Source organism: Ammospiza nelsoni, chromosome 1 (genome assembly GCF_027579445.1).
Source record: "Ammospiza nelsoni isolate bAmmNel1 chromosome 1, bAmmNel1.pri, whole genome shotgun sequence".
Lineage (NCBI taxonomy): Eukaryota > Metazoa > Chordata > Aves > Passeriformes > Passerellidae > Ammospiza > Ammospiza nelsoni.
The window spans coordinates 123,647,650-123,660,738 of record NC_080633.1 but is presented as its reverse complement, the minus strand read 5'-3'; the positions used below and the strand labels follow the sequence as shown (position 1 = coordinate 123,660,738).

General features: G+C 38.7%; 1 protein-coding gene across 1 annotated transcript in view; it reads right to left on the bottom strand.

Annotated features, from left to right (window-relative positions):
- ZFHX4 (zinc finger homeobox 4) overlaps nucleotides 1-13,089 on the bottom strand; it is a 149,252-nt gene that overhangs the window by 133,141 nt on the left and 3,022 nt on the right. The gene's annotated exons all lie outside the window — the stretch shown is intronic.

Here is a 13,089-nt window from a genome sequence, read left to right as displayed (position 1 = left end):
CATGTTGAACATTTAAATACTACTCTATCACTAAGTCAGCCTGGTCAGTGAAAATACAGGATGTTTTTCAAACAGTTTAGTTATTAATAAAGCACTTTTTTTCTAGAATATTATCATGGCAAATTTGTTTTGTACTGCCAAGATCAGCTGGGCATTTTGTTTTTATTATGCATAGTCTTTTGTCATTTTTTTGTTCTGCAAGTTAATTTGACTGCTGTGCATAAGTGAAGTGAGCAATTCAGTAATTAACTTTGGTGTTTTAAAATGTATGAACTTTAATTAGATTTCATTATAAACAAACAAATGTCAACCATAATTATAAGCTCCTTGGTTTAACCACATATTATCCCTTTTCAAACAAACTTGATGTCAGACAAATTAAAATCAAGCAGCCAGCAATTTTGAGTTGAATTTTACATGATCTGCCAGTAACCTGATTACTTTAACTTCAATATCATTACAGGAAAAGTATTTCAAGAAAAATAATTACAAGAATTCCAACAGGAGACAAGCTTAATTGTATTGATTCAAAAGATGCATGTATATAGGAACCATGCTGAAGGAATAATGTTATCTTAAATCTACAGTTACTATTAAAATTATATTGTCTGGCATGAAAAAGGCAATTTGAGATCAGTGTCTGGAAAAGCAGAGATACAAAACTAACTGAAATAATTATCTTTACGCCATTATACTTTAAGCAACAAAATATCAATGAGGAACAACTTGAAGGCATGAAGGTTTGCAGGTTTATTTACTGACTGGTGTATCTATTAGTACCAGGAACAAGTGGAGCTGTCAGGACATAATGAAGGTAAATGATTAGTTAGCACAGAGACTGAGCTCTTCTTCAATGCAATAAGAGTTAATTAAAGTTTACCACCAAACATCAACCAAAGCAGGATGTTGATCAGGTTTCAGCATTAAGTGCAAACAGACAATGGTTGGCAGCAATTAGTGCAGCTATCAAATGACATGCAATTATAATTATACATTTAAAACACCTAAAGGCCTGTGGAAGGGAGGGAAGAATCCCATCAGCTTCTTTGACTACGTACAGTCAAAGTGCAGGAAACAGGTATCAGATATATCACTTCAATATTGTAAATCAATAGAATTAAACAGAAAAAAAAAGGTTGTACAAGCACATTATCTGAAAAAGGACAATTCACTGTACATGAAATGGAAGAAATCTGCAGGCGACTCCTAACAAAGATAAGTACTAGTTAGATTAAATAAATTACTTTGCTGCTGCCACTCACACTGACACGCATAAACAGGGAAATGTTTGGAGTTTAAAGACTGGTGGCTGCAGCTTTATCACATATTTTTATGCCAGACTCAAGGTTACCTGGTATCTTTAGTCCCTGTGGTCACATTCACAGCATGAGAAGGCCCAGAAGGACCGCGGGCCCGAAGCCCATGACCACAAGAGCTGGTTTCACATGCTAGCTGCAAGCCTGCTGCGAGGAAGCCTGGCCTTACCAGAGGCAATTGCCCGGCACCAGAGCCTTGGCCTAGGGCTCTGCCACACATCCCCTCCTCTCCACCCACTCCAATCAGCATGTCTACCAGTCCTTCCTGCTCCCAAACTTATGCCCAAGTTTTGGGGAAGAGCTAGGAAGTGAGAGATTTCCAGCCCGGACAAACGCCGTGCATCGCACAGCAGCAACGCCGGCGCGCCGATAACGCAGAGCACGGCGAGGGCCAGAGCTGCCATCGCCACACGTTGCTCCCGCTCCGAGGCCTTGCGGAATGGTGGCAGCCACCAGACCGGTGAGACAACCGAGGTGACAATGATTTTCTTCTCAGTCTCCCGTTAAAACCAAAGGAAAGATGATAAACTCACAGCAGCACCTTCAATAGCAACACCAAACAAAGGGAAAAAATGCTCTCAACCCAGCGCTGACAGCCTGCTGAACACCCTCAGCACAGATGTGGGAAGTTAAAACAGCCCCAGTTCTGCAGTATCAAACACACGGGGCACACAGCAAAGCAGGTAAATAGCCATGATTAACTGGTGTAGCCTGAGACAATTAGCTACACAAATCTAGTATCCAGACAATTCTCAGTAACTGCTCCACACACTGGAGATGGAATAACTCGCTCTCACTCACTCCTCTTGGGCTGGCATAGTGCAGGTAGTGTGATTACCTGGTTAAACACCTACACTGTTCCTCATCAGCTGAATAGGTCTGGCAAGAAGGATCCCGACCTCAAAGAAACCAAGATCTCTTCAGCATTTTTATGGACAACACGGTGGGAAAAGCACCGTGCTCTTCCTAGGTATGTAACAGGAAGCAAGACAAAGCTTTCCAGCAGACAAGTAGCAGGTTTCCAAGAAAGCTAAGCTGTGACAAATTAAAACCTGATGATGAGAGGAGCAAAAGGGTTAGACAGTAGGATTCACTGCAGAAGGATACCACTAAAACTATGAAACTCCCAAGATTTAAAAAAAAGAATGGAACTGGCTGCCAAAATTATCCAGAGTTATTGTAATGAATGTGGAAAAAAAAGAACAAAAACAAACAACTAAATTGTAAGGGATATTAATACTTGTTTTTCAGAGGTCTAAAATTTTGCCAAGGTAGGCATATACAATAGGTTATCCTACATCTGCCTACTGTGATATTCTTCAGAAGCATTTTGCACAGACTAGCCAAAGAGACAAAAAGGCTGGCCACAACAAAATCCCAGTCTGGCAATCAGTATGTTTTTATATTATGAATTACCCCCTGAGTAAAGAAGTGTCTACAGCAGGGAGACTATCCTTATATTTTATTTGAACGAACCCATGCAAAAAGATCATCAGCATCAGTCCACATTTTAATGTTGCATAAATTTCCACTGTGTCAAATTCAGTAAACCTTCTTTTAAGATTGTAAACACTGTATTTTTTTAATGCACTTTTTTTTTTTATAATTTTATAAGGAAACCCACATACATATGCAAAATGCATTAGGATGGGTTGTGTCAGTATGTTGGCTACCAGTTGTGATTTTCACTGGAATGTGTACACGTTCACATTGCTAAAATTATTTTAATAAAATGCTTTACTGCTTTTCATAGTTCCTGGGCTGAAGCCTAGAGCAGTTCTACAGATTTTTTTTTCCCTAACAAACCTCATTTTCCCAACTAATTCTGTTATGCTAGGGATTTGTGCACAGAGTTGGCTAATCCCAGCATTTCCCTAGAGCTGCATCTAAGCTATGGCCCACTCCCAGCACAAAAGTGTCTCCAAAAGCCCTTTCGCCCCCTTCAGCACTGATACACTCATTGGTCCTGACATTTTCACTTCAGCCATGACAAATGAGCTGATGGCTGTGATCAGATTGCACACGAGGACTGCTTTATCAAAGACGTATCATTAACTCTCATCACTGTCTTCCATTATGACTCTTTTGGTCAAATCTGTTGTGAAAATGCAAGCGAGTTTAAAAACATAACCTAAACATAGCAACAAACAAACTTCATTAAAAGGCAGGAAAGAAAACCAGACTCGGACGGGATCAGAAAGAGTCTAGCGTTAACTAAATGTTTCTCGGGGGATTTAAGTAACTGTACTCAACCTCTGCCCCAGTGCAAACATGGTAGTTGACCGTCTTCGAAAGGCCCCTTCCCCCATTGCGGACTGCGAGCACTATTTTGCCTTTTTTAGAGAAACAAAAATACAGCAGCAGCCATCAAATATGTCTAAAAACAAAGTCAACTTTTTTTTTTTCCTTTTTAGTCTCTGAATCACTTCACATTCTGTGTGTCTGCTCTTATCAAAATATGTTTCTCAAATAAATCCCTTAAAGAATATAAAATTTTCATTTGAATCACAGCCACATAATCACACTGTTTTCTGACTCACAATAAAAACACCAACATAAAGCACTGTCTGAAACGGAAATCGCTCAGCTCCCTATGAATACCACAACCTTTCTGTCAAGTTAGAACCTAAGTTCCAGTTGCACGGTTCTTGTTACATCTAGAGGGTTTACAAAGTATATATTTGTTGTAACGTATTCTAGCAATTCATCTGAGAATACACATCTAGCAGAGTCAACTGTAACACAACAGATCTCGGGAATGAAGGTCATGCTTTGAGATAAAGTGCTATTCACTTTTGGACCATGCAAGAAGCTCTTTATTCCTGTTCTTATTGGCATCAGTTCCCCCTTACCAGAGCAACAACAAAGCCAAGTGCTCGTGTGAGGTTTATGAATAAATCAGAGGTGAGCCACTTTAAGTGCTGCCCATGATTTCCTTGTTGACAGTGAGCACTTAAACAGGCTTCTATGACCAGCAACTCCTGGCAAACCTTAATGGCTCCTAATCTGTACCCTGCTTCATTTCAGGAAAGAAATGACCTACCCCAATTTTTCTCAAGTCTTCACCTTTTGGGCAACTACTGTCTTGCCTTTTTAAGAAATTCACATTTGGGGACTGTCCTGTTTCAGTGCCAAGTTTTCACATAACACACAACATAAAAATCACCATTTTCTTCCCTGAAAACAAATGACAGCTAATAAAATATTATTATGCTGTGCAGCCTAAGTAATTCCCAGACAAACCATTACACAATTCAGTGTTTGTTTAAATTGCGTAGATTTTTAAATGAACCTAAAAGATATGCAGTATATTTGCCTCCAATTATTAAAATCATGTAAAAAATATGCTGAGAGCAGATTCAACCCTTCTGTACAGCTACAGCTGAAATCAGGAATGTTTATAAATCATTACCACAGAACGTATTTTAAAAATTCAAACAGCCTCAAAATCTATTTTTAAATAATAATAACATTGAAAATAAAACTAATTTCAACAGTAAACTCTGTGCTGGGTCAAACAAATCTGGTCTGGGAACATTAGAATCCAGCTGTGGCATGACACTAGGTGCTCCAGTATGTACGTCTCTGATGCACAAAACCACTCAGAGAGCTACGCTGTTCAACATTAAAGCTGTATCCTGCATGGAGAATAGATTTCAACATGGAATGAAATTCTTCATTTTTAAGTACTCTCTCTCCCTCACAACGCCTCTTCTTCCCCCCCGCCCCCCCTTTTTGACATGTCACCATCTCCAGATGGCTGAATTGACTCTGTAGTAGCTGAGTTATTGTCAGGCTCCCAGTTTCTGCTATATTTAAATAGTAACATTTTTTTGCTCTGCTGTCTCCTGTTGCCTTTCCACCCACTCGGGGAAAAGCTGTGATTTCAGTGAGCGCTCCCCCCGGGCCGGGGGGCGGCTGCCTGGCAGCCTGACCTGCCGCTGCTGGAATTGCGGCGGGTGCCTCAGCAGATGACGCTCTTCTTCGCAAGGGCCTGATCCAAACCTGGGGAAATCGATCAGGCAGCGCTGGACTTCGCAACAGGCCCTCAGTCAAAACTGGAAACTGCAAAAATGCTGCGGAAAGCACCCAGCAAGTGAGAGAGAAATCCACGGGCCAGACCAGTTAGGACTCAAAACTCCAGTGATGCCTTACACTGTAACCGAAATGTCTGTCCCAGTGCACTGCAGACAACTCAGTGAGAAATCATATTTTTCTTCCCTACAGAAACCAGTTGCTGCCGCTGGAAAAATTCCCAAAGCACATCGCTTTGTTTTAGCAGAGTGGCTCATGGTTTTGTGTGCATGGGATGGCACTTCCCACCCCAGAGATAACTGCACTCCAACGGCAAAAAAATAATTTTTTTGCAAACAGCTGTGAAAACTCAAACGAACTGAGAGATTGAGGGATGACATATGCCATATAACTAAATAATTTATTTTAGAAATGTTACATTTTTTTAAATTTAAACTCTTGGTGCTGTAAACAAAATCAATAACCTTATTTCAATTTAAAAAAAAACCAAAAACAACAAAACAGAAAAGGACCTGAGTAAAATCCACAGGAATAAATTCCCTTTTTAAGGAGCTACTTTTCACTCAGAACCTTATTTTCTGGAGTGGGGAAGTCATGGGAAGTGTTAGGTGGTAAACAAGGAGAATCTTAAAGGTGGACAGCCATAGTTTCTCAAACAGGCAAACCACCTGCATTTGAAAACATCATGTAACAGCTGGCAAATCCAAGGATATTTCTTTCCCCTCTCTTGCTATAAAAGCTCTGGTTCTCTGAATACCAAAAATCAAAGGACCATCCCGAACAGATAGACAGAAGGAATGTTTTGCCATGAAAAAGAGATTATTCTTATCTGTTACACTACCATCTTCTGGGACAAGTGTGGAAACAACTGGGATTATTCCAGGTTTCCATCAGTGCCCCAAACACTGGAGCACTACCAGTGACAGGTGCCTTGTCATCTCAGATTAGGTGAATTTATAAGGCAGCCTCAGTGTCAAAACAGGGAGGAGCAAGCCTTCAGCAGCAGCCTCTCACAGACCTTCAGCTCTGCTGTTACCTGGTAAAAGGAAGAGAACTGACCCCCTCTCAGCCTCTCTGGGAAACCTTTTACTTACAGACCTTCCAGTGCCTTCCTTAAAAATGGAAATGGGAGCAAAAAAAGAGGAGACAAAACCTTTTGAATTTAATTTCATGGAGTTATTGTCAAGTGGTAACTACAGGCCAGATTCTTTTTCCACTAATATCAAAACTGTCTGTCTTGCCAGTTTTACACCCATATTATTCCTCTCATTTCAGGGCAATAATTGTTGATTTAGTTTAGGGTGAATGGGAAGAATAACGTTCTTTTGGTTATATGTGTCATAGGCACACATCAAGACAGGCCTTTTGTATGTATTTCTTTGTTGCAGAAACAGAATATTTATCTATTTGAATGCAGTTTTAAACATATATCCAGTGTGCACGTCGCTTGTTCTGCAGACACTGCTGCAGCCTGTAGGGTAAATGTTTGTTTTCAGAGTCACCATGGTCTTTCATGTACATACAGCCTTTAGTTTGTGAACTATTGACCTGAAGGACCATAACACCTTCTTAGGAGCTGGGATAACTGATCAGATCACTGTGAGTATTAAAAGTCTGCTAGATTTATCTGTAAAGAGATGCCAGTTTATGTGTCTTTAAATTTTTTCTCAAAAATAAAAAAAATCAAATTGAATATAATTCAGACAAATTACAATATAAATATATATATATATATATATATATATATATATATATATATATACCCATTTTCTTTTTTTTTTAATTGAAAGCCAATTCTGAGTAATGTGGACATAAAACAGAGTGTCTTGATACAGGAAACTTTCATTTTGACCTTATAACTTAGTTAAACCATTCCTCAGAATATTTTTTTTAAGCTGAAAATGTAATTCCTTAACAAGTCTGCCATATTTCAGGCTGTCACAAACTTTTCTAGTTAGTTTAGAACACAGCAAAAATTGCAATAATAATGAAAATAGTGGTATAAAACTGCCATAGAGTGACTATTAAAAAGGAATAGAGTGGCATGCCTTATAGACCGAACTTCCTGCTTTTATTTATGCTAAACTAGTTTATCTCTACAGGTCTGCAAAATCCTGCCATCAATACGTGTGTTTATTACCCCTTTCAAAAACAACAACAAAGCTCAACAACTACCAAACAAAACCTACTAGGTTTGTCATACCTATTCGGTAAAAGCAGCTCATACATGTCTTTCTTAGTTTCTCCTATCTGTGCATATGTTCACATAAACATATTTTGTGTTACATCTTATTCTTTAAAATCTGAATCTCAGAATCTTGGTGTGCTGGGATTCTGCCCATTCAGAAAGAATGCAGACATCACATAAGTTATTATTAACCCATGTGTTATCCAGTTCTACAGTGGCTGGAACTTTGCCAGAGACAACACATGGTGCTTGGTTAACAATATTTTAAAATACAAATTAATTTATTTTTTTAATTAACACATTTTTCTTACAGAAATACACTAGTAAGATCTTCCCAGAAGGAAAGGCATACCTCAAGCATATTCCTTTCAAAGAAGTTTTAAGGAATTTCATAAGGAAAGCAGCAAAACATTCTAAAACCTCCAGAAGGTCTTTATCTTTAAAAAAGAGATTTTTTTTTTGTGACTATTCTTCCCAAGCACTGGCTGCATTTACAGTTTTGGTTCATTTATTCGTAAGCAATCCTAATTTCTTAGAGGCATCTCCAATGTTGAAATATTATCAGATCAAGCCCAGTACCGAACTAGCAAGCATTTACAAATAAATTTTCTGCAAACTGGAAAAAAATCCCCAAAACAAGTTAATATTTAGTCTGACTACCAAGAGTTTTCCACAGTAGCTCTAAATCGGTAATTATATTGACCTGATAAAAAAGAGAGCCTATTTAATATGCACACATACAAATAATTATTCACACTGCATTTGATTTACATACATACAAAAGAACCACTTCCCACTTTCAAAAGTGGCTCAACACTTATGGTATTTTAACTGCCCTAATTACTGTTGAGAGAACATAATTAGAAGCACTGATCACATTGTCAACAGCTAACCAGTTGCAGCCCTGGCTGGGGGCCTGATCCAGTGCTGGCTGGAGGCGGAGGGGGCCAGCACTGATTGCAGGAGGAGGCCAGGGCCCTTCTGGCCACCTGAATCTACAGGAATCCAAATGTTTTAACCGACCTGAGTACGCTGACACAGTCACACTGAACACCCCGCTCCTTACGTGCATGTATCAATTGCTATTTCGGTAAGCTTTCTCTGTTTTCAAAGGCGAGCAAAGAGAGTAATTTTTTCCCCAGCAAGGCTCCTATACCACTTAAACACTTAGCACTGAGTCAGAATTCATAACTTTTTCCAAAGGAGAAACAGTTTAATAATTAAAACAGATATTGACTAAACCCTGCTTCCCTGAATGCCGAACTTTTATTAGATTATTATGTGTTGATGCATAATTTCCATTGGCAACTTTTAAAGCAGCTCCTTCCCTCCCTGCCGGCCCCTGTCCTCCCTCTTTCTTTCCCCCAAGCAAAGTGCTGGGAATCCTTGATACCCAATAGTCAATATTTGGTTTGCCTGTCATGTTCCTGGAGCTCCCCTCCATACAAACCTGTGCTTCTTATCCTTTCGCGGCACTACTCTCGTACGTGTTACTTCTCATGATGATGTAAATTCAGGGCATCTTAGCAATTTGCTAAAATCTGAGCTCCTGCTTGTTTTCTCAAGTCTTGGACAAACATAACTTTGGGGAGAGCTGAACATAGGCATAAAGAAAGAGGAGCCTGCATTTTCATCTTCCTTTCATCTCAGTCATTCAGTCAACCATTCAGTGCCCTATTCAACAGAGCTTTTCATTATGCAAAAAAATGCTAATCCTTTTCCGATGCTTTCACACTTGTATAAACCCCCATTCCTTCGACTGAAAAGCAATTATATCAGTTTACCTTTCTGTCAAAAACAGGATTAATATTCCAATACCAGAATCTCCTTTATTTTCCTATCTTTTGCTTTAGGAAACTAGAGATTATTAGTGGCGGTATTCCTTAGAGCAAGAATACATTATTTTAAATATGATTATTTTAGCCAAAGCACGAGGGGGGAGGGGGAGGGAGAGAAAAAAACTTCAGTTGCTGCGGAAACTCTTTTCAGTGACAGAACTGACCTTCCCTTTGCAGAGGCCTGAATAGAATGAGCCTCACTCTGGTCTATTAATCAGAAACAAATTATGAAAGAATGTGGCTGGACTGGTTGACACTATCCTGTCTTGGGAGACTCAGTAACAGCCTAGTAACAATGTCCTCTTCATGGGTAATGAACAGCCATGACAAATGGGGCAGAGAAACTATTTATTTGCATATGCAAATTCTCACACAAGGGAAACATGTACAAACAAGTGTCATTGTAAGGTGGATTAGGCAAACAACGCTTTCTTTTTAGGACACTCTGCAGCCCAGAACATTAGTCAGCACAATTAAACCAGTCTCCATGGAGACTAATGAAATTTCACCATGGTATGAGTTAAATTAGATAGCTAGTTATGTGTTTTCACAATCCAACTTGAAATCCATTATTGTTTCAGAACAATACAGCAATTGTGCCTGGCTGATCTTTGCCAGCTCAACAAGCTCCTAAGTTGACAATTTGCATATGTTAATATAATTAAGCACTAATTACATGAAACTTGTACATATTCACATGCACTTTCCCTGGGCGCTTCTCAGTTTGAACCTTGGCCAAGTCTTTAACCCTTTGAATGAATTTGGAGTGGCAAAGCTCTGCCTTCTGGGTACAGCCCCAAGACAGATGCAGAAAAGCTCTTCATTTATAAACACAAAGCTTAACCTGGCTTCTCATATTTCTATCAACAGGCTAGAAAACATTTTTGTGTGTGGTGGGGTAGGAGAAAGGCCAAGAGGTGGAGGGAGCTGGATTGGAAGTACTTTAGAGACCCAGCTCTGGTGACCTTTTTGCATATGAAAACACAAATATTTACCCACCTAACAGGTCACAAACACATGTATTGCCATTGTCACAGGTCTTCAAGACTTGAATTCTCAAAAACTAGACTAGGTTTTATGTCAGGGCTCTCAGATCCGCAGAAATGGGAACGAGAAAAGGAAAAAAGAGCAAGCAGTAACTAATGAGCTTTACATAAATATATGCAGAGGCAATTAAGCAGTGTTAATTACTATGACAGCAGTTAATTGAATATAATTAGATATTTTAAGCTACTGACTAAGGCATAGTTAAGATTAATTTTATTGAGATTAATTGTAAATAAGAATAGATTAACTGTGTTTTGACAGGCATAAAAAGTAGATCTGCAAATTAACTAGTAGAGCAGAAACTAGCACAAAAATCATATATTATCTTAATGTCACACCTCAGAATCATCTGCTCAATAAACATGACTTTTCAAACCCAAACAGACAGGAATCTTGAAGAAAAACAAACAGCTTGCAGAGATTAAAGAGCCTTTTGTCCTTTTTCATGTGCATTTCTTTTAGCAGACTAAATTAAGCGAGTCTGGTGTACGTTTTTAGGAAGGAACATTTCACACTGAATGGAAAAAATGTTCTATCACATATGAAATTCATGCAGCTGTGCGGAACCTAGTCCAGATGGTCTAAGACTATAAAACAACACTAAATGATAGACAGTAGGGCCTTCCCAAGATTATGTGATAAAGTCACAACCTCATATTTTGACTTAAATTTTCTGTCATGTATTGTTTCCTTCCAGATCAGATAGCTCCATTTTAATTTTTAACTAATCCTGAATATTCAATGGAAACTCTCAATAAACATTAGTGATATGCACACGAGCATAAATCATACAATATTTGCAAAATGCCCCTTAGCTTCATAAAAACAATGCTGAATTCGAAGTCTCCTGGTTCTCCCACAACACTAAACTGCTCACACCACTCAGCTTAAAGAGGTAAAAACGCCTGGGTTTAAATATGCTTCAAAAACACACCAAAACACATTCTACCAGCAGATTAATTCATGCATGCTGCTTAAGAAAATTAACAACAAGGCTGAAGAATGCTGAACAAATCACTAATAAGAAAGGAGCTTCAATTGATTTTGAAATAAATCAATAGGTGATTAACACAATATTTTTAAAGCAGTAGAATGTATATATATAATATAAGCACATATATTATATTTCCAATACCTTTTTAGCTCTTAATCGAACAAGGGCTTTACAACAGTGAGCATGTCCCTATATTGACTATCAACTTCTTTGGAATGCCTTTAGTCTTTTATAACGAAAATCCAAAAAATGGTCTGTGAAACAAGGCTACGACAAGCCATTCTGCAGTGAAAGATTTTAAATCATCCAGCCTCTTCTAATAGACTTGAGACTTATTGAGGTAGAAACCATAAAAAATGAAGAAGGGAAATTTAATCCCTGAAATATTGATTTGCACATTAATATCATATAGGCAGAGGGCAATTTGGCTTCATGGAAATGACACATTGTCGACCCTTGGTGAAGTCAGAGCCAATCTAACTGCTGAACATGTCTGAATCTCAAGAGTTATTAAGGGCTTCCCTTCTTGCCTTTATGACTTTTCTTCAGCCTACCAATGCAATCTTAAATGTATTATCTTTAAGAAATAATTGTAAAACCTCAGGGGTTTTCCAGTTAATGGAAGGGAGGCTAAACCACATCAGATTCTGAAATGCAACATTAAACCCTTGCAATCAACAAAACCACCTCAATTCTCATCCATCCAGTGCAGGATCTAATATTGTTATTAGAGATAATCAAATTTCATTGTGTAAATTTAGGCTCATGGTCAGAATGGAAGCAGTAAATTCTGCAATATTAAACAGTGATTTTTCTCAGCCTCCTTTATATGTTCTTTGATGGTGCACTATCTTCACAAATAAACCAAAACTATTCAAAAATCAAGGTACACATCTGTCGCCCTGTTCTGAAAGATGCACACAATGTCGTTTGCCATCTCCACAGCCTTCCTTCAGTTTTAACTTGATCTAGCGGATAAGTTCCATTTTAGAGAATAATAAAGCAGTACCACTGCATAAACCAAACAGCAGGTACTATTACTGTGACTTACACAGATGGTTTACCTGACCTTTCTTTGTTCCTTGGGTAGGTTTCACTTTTGCAGATTTATGACTTTTCCTTCTATATTTCATTGACCCTCTATGTTCATTATCATAAAAATGAAAACTATTGAATACATGTTTATGTTGGCAAAGTCCAAAAAGCCCACGACTAAAGGATAAAGAGATGCTACAATGCACTGTGTGGATCTCTAGATCGTACACTATAAATATTCAAGCACAGATAGCACGAATAACTGAATAATCCTGGTGAGCCTCAGCTCTGGAGCCAGGTGCAAGAGGTTAAAACAGCTGGCTAGCCATCTTTTATTTTGTGTGCCTTCCTACCGGCTGAAACCGCAAACCCTGAAAACTAGCAGATATTCCCTCAAGGTTGATAGTCTGATTATTTTTCATTTCAACCAGTTTAGTAGGATCCCCCAGTAAAGACAGAAACTCCTTAAATACAGGCAGTTGAATAGGAAGTGGAGCAATGATGATTAAGACTCTTCCCCCCCACACACCCCCCAACCTTCAACCCCCCGTTTATTTCCACGATCTTCTTTGTGCACCTTCCCATCCAAACGTTTGTATTCCTTATTTCAAAGAAAAGCACTCCGGATCGTTCTGT